This window comes from Eleutherodactylus coqui, chromosome 3 (genome assembly GCF_035609145.1).
Source record: "Eleutherodactylus coqui strain aEleCoq1 chromosome 3, aEleCoq1.hap1, whole genome shotgun sequence".
NCBI classification, from domain to species: Eukaryota; Metazoa; Chordata; class Amphibia; order Anura; family Eleutherodactylidae; genus Eleutherodactylus; species Eleutherodactylus coqui.
The window spans coordinates 273,525,799-273,539,279 of record NC_089839.1 but is presented as its reverse complement, the minus strand read 5'-3'; positions in this window follow the sequence as shown (position 1 = coordinate 273,539,279).

Here is a 13,481-nt window from a genome sequence, read left to right as displayed (position 1 = left end):
GTGGGCATTCAGATACTGCCGCCCAAGTGATTGGATCAGAGACAGAGTATTGCAGTATAGGAAGCGGGGGAAAGGAAGTACAGGGCAGGCTAGCTAGACTCCCCCTGCCTGAAAGTCCATTGCAAATAGCAGGGCAACAGAAAAATGGGGAAGACCACCTGAAAAACGTGAAACGGGATGCAAAAAACAACAAATTAGCGGGTAAGGTGAACCTTGTAGAAAACTTGTTGAAAACTCAGGTATGCGCACAATTACCTATGCAGCTTACACACTTTGTGAGGATCCTGACCACGGAGGCCACAGAAATGACTGAGAATATGATGACGTCATGTAAATATTATGACACTTTTAATACTGTACATCATCGTTCTGCTGTACATGTAACCTCATTTCTTGTGTTCTAAAAATATCAAATCAAACTGTAAAGATCTAAAGCCAACACATCCTTGGGATGTAGCAGCAAGAATTTCAGGGCAGAATGTAACATTGCATATATTTAAAGGGAACCTGTCACAAACTAAGTTAGGGCGCTGTTAGGGGAAGTGATAAGGAGCCAGATGATATCATTTTTATGCTTACCTGCTTTCGTGGTGCCCCCCTCTGAAGTCAGCTTGCAGCATGGAAATCTGACTCTTTTTCATAGTCCCGTGCGCACTCACTCACATAGACTTGTATAGAAGAGTGCGCACATGAGACTCTGAAAAGAGTCCGATCTTCATGCCATATGCCAACTTTAGAGGGGGTCACTGCTGCATCGCTGGAGCCGGTAAGTATAAAAAAATGCATCACCTGACTCTGTCACTTGGCTGAGTTTATGGTGATGTGGGGACATGACAGGTTCCCTTTAACATAAACAAAAAAATTATATCCAGAAGATTAACCCCTTAAGGTTTTTTTTTTTAACATTTTTTTAACATTTTTCTTTTTTGTAAATTCTTTTTATCTTTTTTTTTTTTTTTTACACATTTTATGTTCCTGTGGGGGACTTGCACCATACCAGCTCTGATCGCTATGATAAGGCATTGCAGAACTTCTGTCCTGCAATGCCTTATCACTTGTTACAGCAATCACAGGCACTGGCAATACAGGACACCGGTATCTGGCATCCTGTTGCCATGGTAACCTGTCAAGCTCTCCGCGATTATATCGTGAGAATCTGATGACGTTACAGAGGCGCTCCCTCTGTGAACCCTTCTCATGCCGTGAACTACATAGATCACGCCAGGGAAGGGGTTAACAGCAGGGTCGCCGTACCAATGCACCCCCGCTGTTGAAAGGGGAACGTGGCTATCTCTTATGATCTCGCGATATCCCTAGGGCATAACTGTATGCCCTGTTGACCTAAGTACCTCCCTGGCAGGATGTACAGTTATGCCCTGTGGTGGGAAGGGGTTAAATTATCCCCGTTTACTATAACCAGTGATTCTGGTGAATTGATTCCTCCATATTGCACACTTAATATTTAAAAATCTCATCTCCAAAGATGATTCCACCTAAATTCATATTCAAACACAAAGCATCTCAAACTTTCTACCGGGGGCTTCACAGCACACCAAGAAAATGGCTGAGCCTGGGTAAGGTTTAGTCATCTTCTATGGGGTGGGACTTGTGCACTGACCGCCAAGGATCACAAAAAGTGAAAGAATAGCATTACAGTTGCACTGTATGGTCAGTGCAATGGAGCAATTGACTTATACCATAAAAGAGTCCCTAAAAAGGTCATGAATAGAGATGAGCAAAAATTTGAAAAGTTTGGGAGGGGAGCAGAGAAGGAAGAGGAACCATTTCTTCTTCTCCTCCTCCAGCATAGTTTGACTGCTTCAATTCACTCAGCACTACTCAAGAAGCATGATTCTTCAGGGCTGATATCTGTGGCAGATTATATCTCATGGAATCTACTTTATTCAGAGGTGTAATGTGAAGCTTCTGGGCCCCAATGCAAAACCTGTAATGGGACCCTCAACTATAATGCTTTATTCATAGTACTGGGCTCCCTATATGGAGAAGAGAGGCCTTATGGGCCCACTAAGGCTCCTGGGCCCGGGTGCAACTGCATCCTCTGCCTCCCCTATAGTTACGCCCCTGACTTTATTAGTAGACTAAGTTGTGTCACAAGTAGCCATGTAGCTTCATAGCAACATTTGAAATAAGAACCTGCTTCTTAACCCTTTGCAATCCAATTTTGGATTCACGGTTTACTAGGGGGCTTTCTCTTTCTGCCATTATACAATGGCACAATCTGCTGGCTAGAACCAGTACTGCAGTATGGGACATGCTGGAGAGGCCCCTGACAACAGAGTGGCTGGCAATATACAGTAAGAATACCCTGCTGGACTCGTTCCAACATTGGAGCTGTACAGCCTTTAATCAGAATGTCTTCAGACGTCAGACAGTGGATTGGAAAGGGTTAAATTGCTTAGAATTATTTTGGTTTTCATCCTGTCTCCTGTTTTATTTCTTTGATCTCCTGTTTATGGTCATTAATTGACTGATCTTAAAAACTAAAATGTGCTTGAATGCCAAGTAGTGTAACATATCACAGTTCTATTCCCGATTTATTGAATAAGGTCTAAAGGGGTTGTTCTTGCTTTAATAGTTGAGGTCCCCCTTGCTGCCTATAAAAAATGTGTCAATAACTTGTATTTATGAAGTCGGACCCCTCCGTCTTGTTGGTGAAGGGTCACGTAATCTGTAACGTCACCACTTTATCTTGGTTCAGTGGACAGCCAAATACTGATCACATAGGCTAGGATCTGATAGTCTGCATGTGGGATGTCACTGATGACCCATTACCAGGGTGTTGTGGATAATACATGGTTACATGAGGAAGAAATCTAACACAGGTTGCAATTAAACCAAACAGTTTTTACACAGCATATACCGTAGATACCAGGAAAACGTGAACACAAATGCAAGTAATTTGGCCTTACAGCCCCAATGGAATCAGAAATAAAAGGTCTGGTATAGTTCATGGTTACTGCAGCATCAGTGCATGCAAGCCATCTCTCTCCATCAATATCCAGAGTGCTTACACTGGCCAGGCCCCATTGGTCGTAGAACCAACGCTCAACCAGGAAGCTTCCAGGCCTCCTTGCAGTTGCACAGGCAGATTTCTCCGATGCCCAACCTTTCTGCACCTTCCAGACGTTCACCCTTCCACCAACCACACTCACTATCTTTTCATGCTAAGTCTACGTCTCCTATACACCTCCTCCTCAAAAGTAAGAGGCCAACATTCATCTTTATGTACATATGTCTCCTCCGAGTGCGGTGACCAGTAATTTTTGAATCTTTTTAATTATCAGCATACTGGAGTTGAGATCAGTTTGCTGGGTACCCAAGTTTACCGCATTTTAAAACACTTGTCACCATCGCTAAACCATTGTACACTATAACTCCCCAATAATACACCTATGGGGTGAAAAGGCTTTCTTCACTCCCCTACAAGGGTTGTAGCTTGCACTCTATTGGCTGCAGTAGTCACATAGGTATAGAAACATATCACCGCTGCAACCAATGTAGTCCAACACTGGTGGGGAGGAACAGACTGGTGGTGCTGGATCAGTGGGTACTTACCAGGTAATTACTGGGTAATTTATTAGAGCATCCTCCCCCTATTTTTACAACTCAGGCAACTGCTTTAAATCTGATTGAAATACGTGTGACCATAGTACCATATATTTAAACATACAATAAGCTGGAGTTCGTGTAGCGAAATATGACTTGTCAGACATTCGACTCGCTGGTTTAATGACATCTTGTTGCCTTTTTCATAACAAATCTTTAGGAAGAATGACATGAAGTACAACAAAACCAGCTATAATGCCAGTTATATAGCACAAAGGGCTATAGACGGTGGGAGAGTGCCAAGAAATGAGCCAAATTGGATTTTAGAAGAGGAAATTAGGTAGAATTGTACAGAAAGGTCAATGCTAAGGTAAAATAAACACCTAAACAACATAATTGTAGGCAAAGACGTTAAATATGAACTTTAATGTAATAAAAAAGCAAATGCACTTATAAAATGTTACAGGCCTATACTTATCACCGAAGGCTGTGATTTAAGGCATTCTACACAACTGTGTGATTCTGGAACTGGGAAACAAACAAGATGGGAAACAAAACGCTCAACACTTAGAGCAGTGTTCCCCAACTCCAGTCCTCAGGGACCGCCAACAGGTCATGTTTTCAGGATTTCCTCAGTGTTGCACAGGTGATGTAATTATAGTTGGCGCCTCAGACATTGCCACAGGTGTTCTTGCAATAGGATATCCTGAAAACATGACCCGTTGAAGGTCCTTGAGGACTGGAGTTGGGGACCTCTGATTTAGAGGATGTTACTAGAGATGAGCGAGTATACTCGCTAAGGCAAATTACTCGAGCCTTAGCCGAGTATCTCCCCGCTGATCTCTAAAGATTCGGGGGCCGGCGCGGGTGACAGGTGAGTTGCAGCGGGGAGCGGGGGGGGGGGAGGGAGAGAGAGATCTCCCCTCCGTCCCTCCCCGCCGCTCCCCGCCCCCCGCCGGCCCCCGAATCTTTAGAGACAAGCGGGGAGATACTCGGCTAAGGCACTACTCGCTCGAGTAATGTGCCTCAGCGAGTATACTCGCTCATCTCTAGATGTTACCTTTCGAGGGAAAATGCTAACAGTTACCGAACCACAAATCCAAACATAAGCTGCAATAAAACAAAAAGGTGTAAATGTAGTTCGCACGCATCTGCTTTGACTCAATCACTTTCACTGGCTTTAAGTGAATTGTGACTTTATTAGTCACTTTATAATCCAAAATCAATCTAATCCTGCATAGAAGAATGATCCAAACTACAATGCTATTGGACGCAGAATAGTCTATTGTGCAATGCCATATTCTATTCTGTAAAATACAATCTCATCTGAAGAATAATCCATACTCACTTGAACACACTGAGTGCTATTAGACTGCGTGGCCCAAATTGTACTTAGATTTTATTGTTTTTATCCAATATATTATATATATCTATATCTATATTTCCTATTGGAGTAATAAGGCCACCTGTACACGGGCGTATTTGCATTGCGGAATCTGGAGCGGCGTAGTGCCCATAAACATGCTATTGCAAATCACTTTTCCCTGTCCACGAGCGGAAATCAATTCGATTTTCCACTCGTGGAGGGAAAATCGCAGCATGTTCTATTGCAGCACGGATAGAAGTCAATGGAAGCCATCCGATCTGCAGCCCTTCCACAATCATCATTGCGGAAAGGTCGCGGAATCCGCATCATTGCCTAGCGACGGCGCGGCATACTCTGTACTACGCATATACTCCACAATACAGATTATGAAGAATCCGGACAGGTACACAGGGGTCACCGGCTGTGCACAAGGTCGGATTCCGCTGTGGGATCCCACATGCAAAATCCAACCTGGCCGTGTGCATTCGGCCTTAAGGAAACTGTCACCCAATTTTTTGTAAAATAAAATACTACAAAAGTTGGGGCAAATCCAATGCCATGTACAAACCCATAAATATACAATTCTAGTGGAATACAAAATATGCAGCAAGACTAGACAATTATCATATCCCCCAAACATGCAATGAAATCCTAGATGGCAATTGACAAGTCAGCAGACTGTCCATATGAGTGCACAAAAAAACTAGAAACAGTTGCAGTGCAGCCAAATACAAAAGTAGCGAAAATGCGATTACAGGTAAACCACTACAAAATGTGATTACAGTATTATGTGGAGCCGAACAAAAGCTGTTTCATAGTAACACAATATAATATGCATTATACTCAAGCCCCATAAGCCAAGTACAGAACCATCTGTGCCTCCGTAATACTGTATATCTCTTACTCAGACGTTAGCATTTAGCAATGGGGTGAAGTAAATGTGACCTCCATCATGTACAGTATACAGAGCCCATACATTATTATCCATGACTTACATTACCTATCCAGCAGCATGCAGGTTGTGAGTCGTGCAGATGAAGTAACACATGGGCACTGATGAGAACTCGCCTCCCCGAGCGTCTTCTCCCAGTACAAGGAGCGCAGGCACATATTGCCAATAGTGTTTATGCAAGAATGAAGACTGATTGCCCATAACAGTAAAACAAACCATAGTTACAGGCACAATGGCACAAGCGCTCATGATTTATATCAATCCGTGAATACACTAACTGTCCTTGCAGAGGATTTATGGAGCAGTTATACTATTTCTCCTGTATTCAGGATGTAGATTCCAGTGGCAAGTGCTGATTGAATCCATAAAGGGCTGGATTGGGGATAGTGTTACGTGTCGCAACAGTAGAATTAGCAGAAGGGCTCATTCCCTATAGAAATTTACAGTAAATGAAAATAATGTCCAAGTCTTAGGGCCCTTTTACATGGGACACCCTGTTGGGCACTTTGCACCCAACAGCCGTCCTAGCGATGATGGTTCCTGTGCTTTGGAAAAATAGTCTAAGTTGTGTGCAAACGGTTTCTTAACTAGTGTTGCTCATTAATAGCCAGGGGGTATGATTTTCGCCAAATCAGATCCAATGAGTCCGGCATGATTTTTGCCGAAAATTGTGGGAAGACTGAATTTCCTAAAATGCCTGGTAAAGAGGTGAGAGTGCAGCCAATCAGCAGTCAGGGAACATTTATGATGACGACAAATGTGTCCTCCATCCTGCATATGGAGAGCAGTTTTGTTGGACACTTGCTTCCCATGACAAAGCCATATATAACATAGGCACTGTATTACCAGTGGCCATTTATACTCAGAGCACAGGACAGAGAAGTTTGTATATATTGTATATTATATTTTAAGTCCTTCCCTGAAAATCACTGCAGGGCTTGCCAGCAGCCCATTGCTTTCAATAGGAGAACATCGCGCTCCTCTGCCACAGCTGTCACAGGTGTGGCAGAGGATTGCAATCGTCACTATATGTTCTCCATGGGGTCGGCTCTGCTGCCAACAGCATCCAGCGGTTTCACACACAAAAATCACTGGCTGCGGCAGTTACCTGCGTTTTGCATACCGGTGTCCTATTATTTTCACCACCGCAGGCATCTTTTCACATGTAAAATCCGCACATGTGACCACTGCTATTGAAAAGCATTGGTTCTAGCTAGTGCGATTTTTTTTTTTTTATGCGTTGTGAGACGGTGACCGGAAAGGTGCTGGAGGGCAGGTATATCTCGCCTAGGATGCTCTCCTATGCTGCTTTGGGGAGCGCTTGGGCAGATACGTGCCACCGAGCAGCCTGGGCTCGGTGGAGGAAGCCGGCAGTATAATGTTAGTAGCATTAAGCTACTAACAAGTTGTAGTATGTAAGTGGCTCCAAGCCACATAATCCGGGCCAGCTTTTCCTGGAGTGACCAAAGTGAAGGGTGGGATGGTCACTCCCACGTACCAGGTGGGGCTGGTACCAGGCCTTATAAAGCCTGGGCCTACAGGGCCTAGAGGGAGAGCTGAGACCTTTGCAGGTCTGAGAGTCCTGGCTGGCTGTGTGCAGGAGCCATTTGTTTACCAGTACGTAGACAGGGACGCTACATGTATAGTAAGTGCTCAGACGAGCAGGATTTACGTTATGTTTGCCTGATGTTAAGGCCTGTATTTTGCTTTTGTTTGCTTGGAAATAAACCCAGGCAAAGCCTGGACTAAAGACTTTATCTTATGTGTCACTGTCTCTGACTGCTTATGCCCAGGTTGCTACCGATCCTAAACGCTAATCCCTCACAGCGTGGAAAAACACCCGTGTGACTGAGTCCTTAATATTGCTCACAATATATACTCTGTAGCCTTCTGTTCAAACATATCGTGCCACGCTTGGATCGCACCCTAGTAGGCGGTGGCGTTTTTCTGTGAATATAAAACAAAAAAAATTACAAGGAAACGGTAAATACACACAGTTTGTGTGTCAGCGGCCTCAGGCGTTGTTCAAAGTCATGAGTCTGGCAAATACAAATTATTAGGATATGCCATGCTGCTGCCAGTGGGTTTCTGCAAACTACAAAGTTAGCTGAAAAGTTAAGCAAAACTAAACTAAACAAAAAAAAAGAACTCAATAAAAAAATAAATACATTGTTACATCCGCAGTATGCAGAACAGGTCATAGAGTGGATAACACAGCATGCCTCAACTACCACCACCTTCTCTTTCTCACTGTCGTAGGCACACAGCAGTCTGCACCATTGGGCAATGAGCATCTCTCCTTTACTTCACTCCATGCCAAATCCCCAGCACCCTCTAAAGCAGTCTAGATGGATCAGTTGGAGGAGCTGTTTGATCATTATGTGTCAGAGATGTCAGCCGAGCAGTCCAAACAACAAGAGGGAGAAGACAAAGACATTGAATTCACTGATGTTCAACCATTTTTTTCTTCTGAAGAGGAAGATGAGGGTGGGTCAGTGTGCATGTGGTCAGCCCTCAACAGGCAATGTGTACTCAGGGGGAAGCAGAAATGGAGGTGTCAGCTCCTAGTGCTCACTGTAACAAAGAGTCCATTCAAGAGGATAAAGACGTAGAAGTGGAAGAGGTGGTGGAAGATGATGAGATACTTGACCCAACATGACAGGCAGGGAGAGTCAGTACTGTTGTATCTTGTCTCCACCCCAAAAATGGGTGGACACTTGTCATTGTGCTGTGGAAGGTGTGGGGTACGCCCCTGGCTGCTGATTGGCTGGGCTGTATGATACCCTCCAGTGTCAGGTGCAAGCGCCTTCCCCACCGGCCTTCCTGCAATGCCCCTGGTGAGGAGACTGACAGTGGCCGGCAAATGGGAGCACAGCTTCAAGTAGCTTCCCCGCCGGCCTCCCTGCAATGCCCCCGGCGAGGAGACTGACAGCGGCAACGGCCGGCAGAGGGGAGCACAGCTTCGAGTGGCTTCTCCGACGGCCTCCCTGCAATGCCCCGTGGCGAGGAGACTGACAGCAGGTTTGGTAGCCTAGAGCACAGAGCGCCGGGGGGACAGTGAGGGAGCGCTAGCTCCATGGAGAGGAGAGTGACAGCGGCCGGTGAGGACACTGGAAGCACAGAGGGGAGGACAGCATCGGGTTAGAGTGATGGAGGGCGGGTCCGTGACATGGCACAATGCAGGGAGAGGGGGGAGATACAGTGATACAGCAGCGCCGGGAGCAGAGGTTGGGGGGGTGGATGAGCAGAGTCACACACCCAGGGACCTCAGGCAGTGGCCTTCACCATGGGAGACTCACAGCAGTGGGGTGAGGCGGGGTTGGCATGGCAGATGGGAGCAGAGACACTGACGGCAGCGTCTTCGTTAAGGGAGATGGTATCGCTGTCGTGGGCATCACCAAGCCCTCCCCTGCAACTCACTCAGGTCAACCCATGTTTCCACCCATTCTTCCAGTGGAGACAAGATAGAACAGTTCTGGGAGAGTCATAATAGCAGCTTGCACAGGGAGGAGGAAGACGCAAACGTTGCAGGGCAGCACCTTACCATGACAGAGAATAGGGTGTCAGAGACAAACATAAGGGCTGTACCACCACCATCAGTTGCTATTAGTTGCAGCAGAACCAACATCAGGCCCACAGCTAGAACTGCTCCCAGGATTTGTGCAGCCTGGACATTCTTTGAAACCAGATGTGATCACAGAAGAATGGTCATCTTTAAGATCTGTGGTAAGAGTTTAATGTTGGGTTCACACGGCGGCCGCTAATTTCGGGATTAGCCAGCCATGTGGACAAGATTTATAAAAAATCTCGCCAAACGGGACAGCCAATCCGTCGCGGCAAAGCCAGCAGAAGCCGGCGCTGCAGCGTGGATTCCTCGGCCGCAGCATGTCTATTTTTTTTTTTGCACTGCAGCCGCAATGGAAAAGCATATGGCCTGCGCTTTGCTGGCAGAAATCTCGCGGTTTTTCACTGCGGCAAAACCACAAAATTTCCGGCAGGATTCCGTCCTGTGAGAACCCAGCCTAAAACATGGTAAGAATGTAAACAAACTCAACACAACATGTATGAAGAGCCACATGTAGTCACACCACCCGTTGCCCAGTTGGGCTAGAGGGCAAAAAGTCAGCTTCATCCTGCTCTCTTCCACTTCTACTGCTGTAACTGTCTCTTCCTCCATCTCCCTCCCGGTTTATGCATTTTTGTGTAGGGGCAGTAGCACAACTGCCTCAAGCCTCTCCTACGCAATCCACAATTTGGGCTGCAGGTTTCAGCGCCAGGAGTGGGAAACAGAGAGCAGAAGCTGAGCCGCCACCATCACCAAAACTTTCACTGACATTGATAACTACCCTATATTCCAATGTGTCCCAGTTCATCAACCAGCTCTTCATCCCCCAGCTATGAGAATGTAAGAAAAAATAGCACATCAACCATTTCTGATCACAGAGTCTGAACGCAATAATTGTGAAGCTACTGATGAGGTAAATGCTGGCCTACATGCGCCTTCCACAACATAGTAGCATAGCAACATAACTGTATATGGCTGAAAAAAGAGATATGTCCATCTAGTTCAGCTTATTACCCCCTTCCCCATGTTGATCCAGAGTAAGGCAAGAAACCCCATGAGGTAGAAGCCAATTTTTCCTAATTTTTGGGGGAAAGAATTATTTTCCAACTCCAATCTGGCAATCAGAATAATCATTGATCCTTCTGAAGTAATCTGTGACTATAGCAAGTAATATTATTACACCCAAGAAAGACGTCCAGGCCCCTCTTGAACTTTTTTAGTGAGTTCGCCATCACCACATCCTCAGGCAGAGAATTCCATAGTCTCACTGCTCTTACAGTAAAAAATCCCTTTCTATGTTGGTGTTGAAACCTTCTTTCCTCTAGATGTAGAGGGCACCTTTTAGGTTGTGCTTCTGGGATCTGTAGTTCTATGAGATTCTATGAGCACACTTTCTCAGCTGTGGGGTAATTGAGCTGGCTGGATGTGGTATTCTCCAGCCAGCCAATCCCCTTGGTCTGTTGCATATAAATACCAGCTTCTCTTGCCAGAGAATGCTGGTCATTTTACTGATTTTATCATGTTTATGCAATCTGTGTTAATCCCACTCTGAGCTTGGTTTTATGCATGTCTATAGATATAAAACAAATAATAAATTGTCCCACCTTGCTTCATGTGCTGCAGCTCTGTTCTGTCGGCAGGTATACTCACACGCCTTCACATTGCCATCCGTCTGTTTTGGCTTTAGTTAAACACATGAATTCCATATACAGGAGTCCAGCTTTTGTGAGATAATTCCTGCTTTGTTTATATAAACTTGTGCTCATCACAAACAAAGAGAGTACGCGTTTCGGTTCACATAGAACCTTGCTCACCTCTGAGACGCAATTTCTTTGCCCAAAAAGCTGTCCCTGCCCTGTCGGCTTTGCAGAACCCTGTCAGTGGCAGGGTATGCCAGCAAGCATGACCAGAGTATTACATATCTTTAACAGCACAATGGGTTAATGTTCTAGAGGTGGGACATGAAGCCAAACGGGGTGTCCCATGTTTCATGGTACCCTCAAGACTTGTGGGACATTCATTTGTGTCTGTCTCTTCCTCACCCACCTCTTCCTTCTTTTACTTTACCTATTCCTATTACCTTTCAACACCCTCCACATCTGTATAGATATCCATATGTGAAAAAACCTGGCCTACATACAGTGCTACATGTGGGAAATGCCACCATGCTATGCTAATGCTCATATGTCATGCAGAGAGAAGCCACATGTCCAAAGAGCCGTTTATGGCTCTGCAGGCCCAGGCTAACATATAGCTGACCATGCACAATATTAAACCTAGGCAAGTTCGTGTGTGACAATGGGGCCAACCTGCTGGCAGCCCTTTGGCTCGGAAATCTCACACTTGTACCTTGCCTTGCCTATGTGATGAACTTGAAAGTCCAGTGCTTGCTAAACAGATATCCAAGTTTACATCTAGTGCTGGAAAATGACAGGAAACTGTTCTCTCACCTTTGGTGTTCACACTGAAGCAACAGTTCAACCGGTGCTTGTTTTAAAAGCAATGTCATAAATTTTGCAAAGGATAAGTTCTACCAGGTGAATAGAACAGCCAAGCATGGGTCTTCTCCAAGGAAGAGCTGTAAAGCTATATCTGTTTCTTGTGCTTTAGAAATTTTTTATTTTGGGGAATAAGGAGGAAGAAACATGGCAGAAGCAGGAGAAGGAGAGCAGCATCATCATCAGGAGCACCACCACCAGCAACATCACCGTGAGGGCACAGTGTGGTGTTTGATACAAACCTATGCTCAGTCATATGTGAGTAAAGATTGCCAGTGTGCTAACTAATCAGTGGAATCTGCCACTAGCGTGCAGAAGTTTGGTAAAATCCATGTCTGGTTCATTTTTATAAATGTCAGGTGATCCACATTGTCCTTGGACAGGTTGATACGTCTGTCAGTTATGAACACCCTTTCTTATAGCACACTGGCAGTGGGGCAGGCAAGCACCTCTACAGCATGTTGTGTAAGTTCTGGTCATTCGTTCAACTTAGATACCCAGAAGTCAAAGGGTCCAACACCATGTCTTTGAACGTGGGAGCTTTTATACTCCAGGATCACCATGGAAAACTGGTCACTCTACAGCTGTTCCTTTGAGTAGGTCCCTGCTTGGCTGTTCTGTTCATATGGTAGAGTTTGTCCATGTAAAATTTATGACACTGCTTTTAAAACAAGCATCCCACCTGTTGTTTCCCTTGACATGATTTTAAACTAGGAGACCCTGTGTGGACCTTCTTTTGTTTTCAGTGACACTCCTGTGCTATGAGTGAACCCCACACCATTATTTTTACCAATTTTTGGGAAGAGTATAGTGTTAACCCAGATTTGTTGCTGTATTTTCATGCAATTTGGGGGACTTTGGTTGCATTAGGGACCTTCTGAAGGGCAGATTAGTGAACCAGATTTTTACTTACATTGACTTCTATGAGTGCTTTAATTAGCTGCCCCGATTCCTGAATATTTTGGAGAAATTCATGCCATCCACACCCTAGCCGATTATTCCACTTATCACTCATAACTGTTCTTAACACAGGTCTATGCCCCAGCTGATCAAGGATCATCTCACTCAGTGCCCATTGCTTCACTCAGTGCCCGCCCACACAAGTTAAGGCCCTTTAACACTGGCCAAATCCTGAAATCCATCAGAGATAAACTGCACTCCCCATAGCCTCTAGATCTGGCTAGTTGACCTGAAGACAACAGAGCAAGCTGTTTAGATTTTACTGTTGACATCAGAGCCTTCACCTGAGAATCCAGAACCCACTAGCTGCGTGTGGGAACCAGGCTTTAAATAGTGTCCTTTCTTTACTCCAGGTAAAATAAACATTGATATAATAGTCTAAAAACATTGTCACATTCCTAATTATCAGCTACATTAACAAAGGAAAAAACACTAATTTAGTTTTGCAACAGGAACATTAACATTTCCTAACTAATTATCTCCTTCCCTCTACCAAACACCCACATCTTGATTGAGTTTATACAAAATGTCTCTACGAAGCGTTGATTTCTCACAAAAGTTATAATAGTCCCA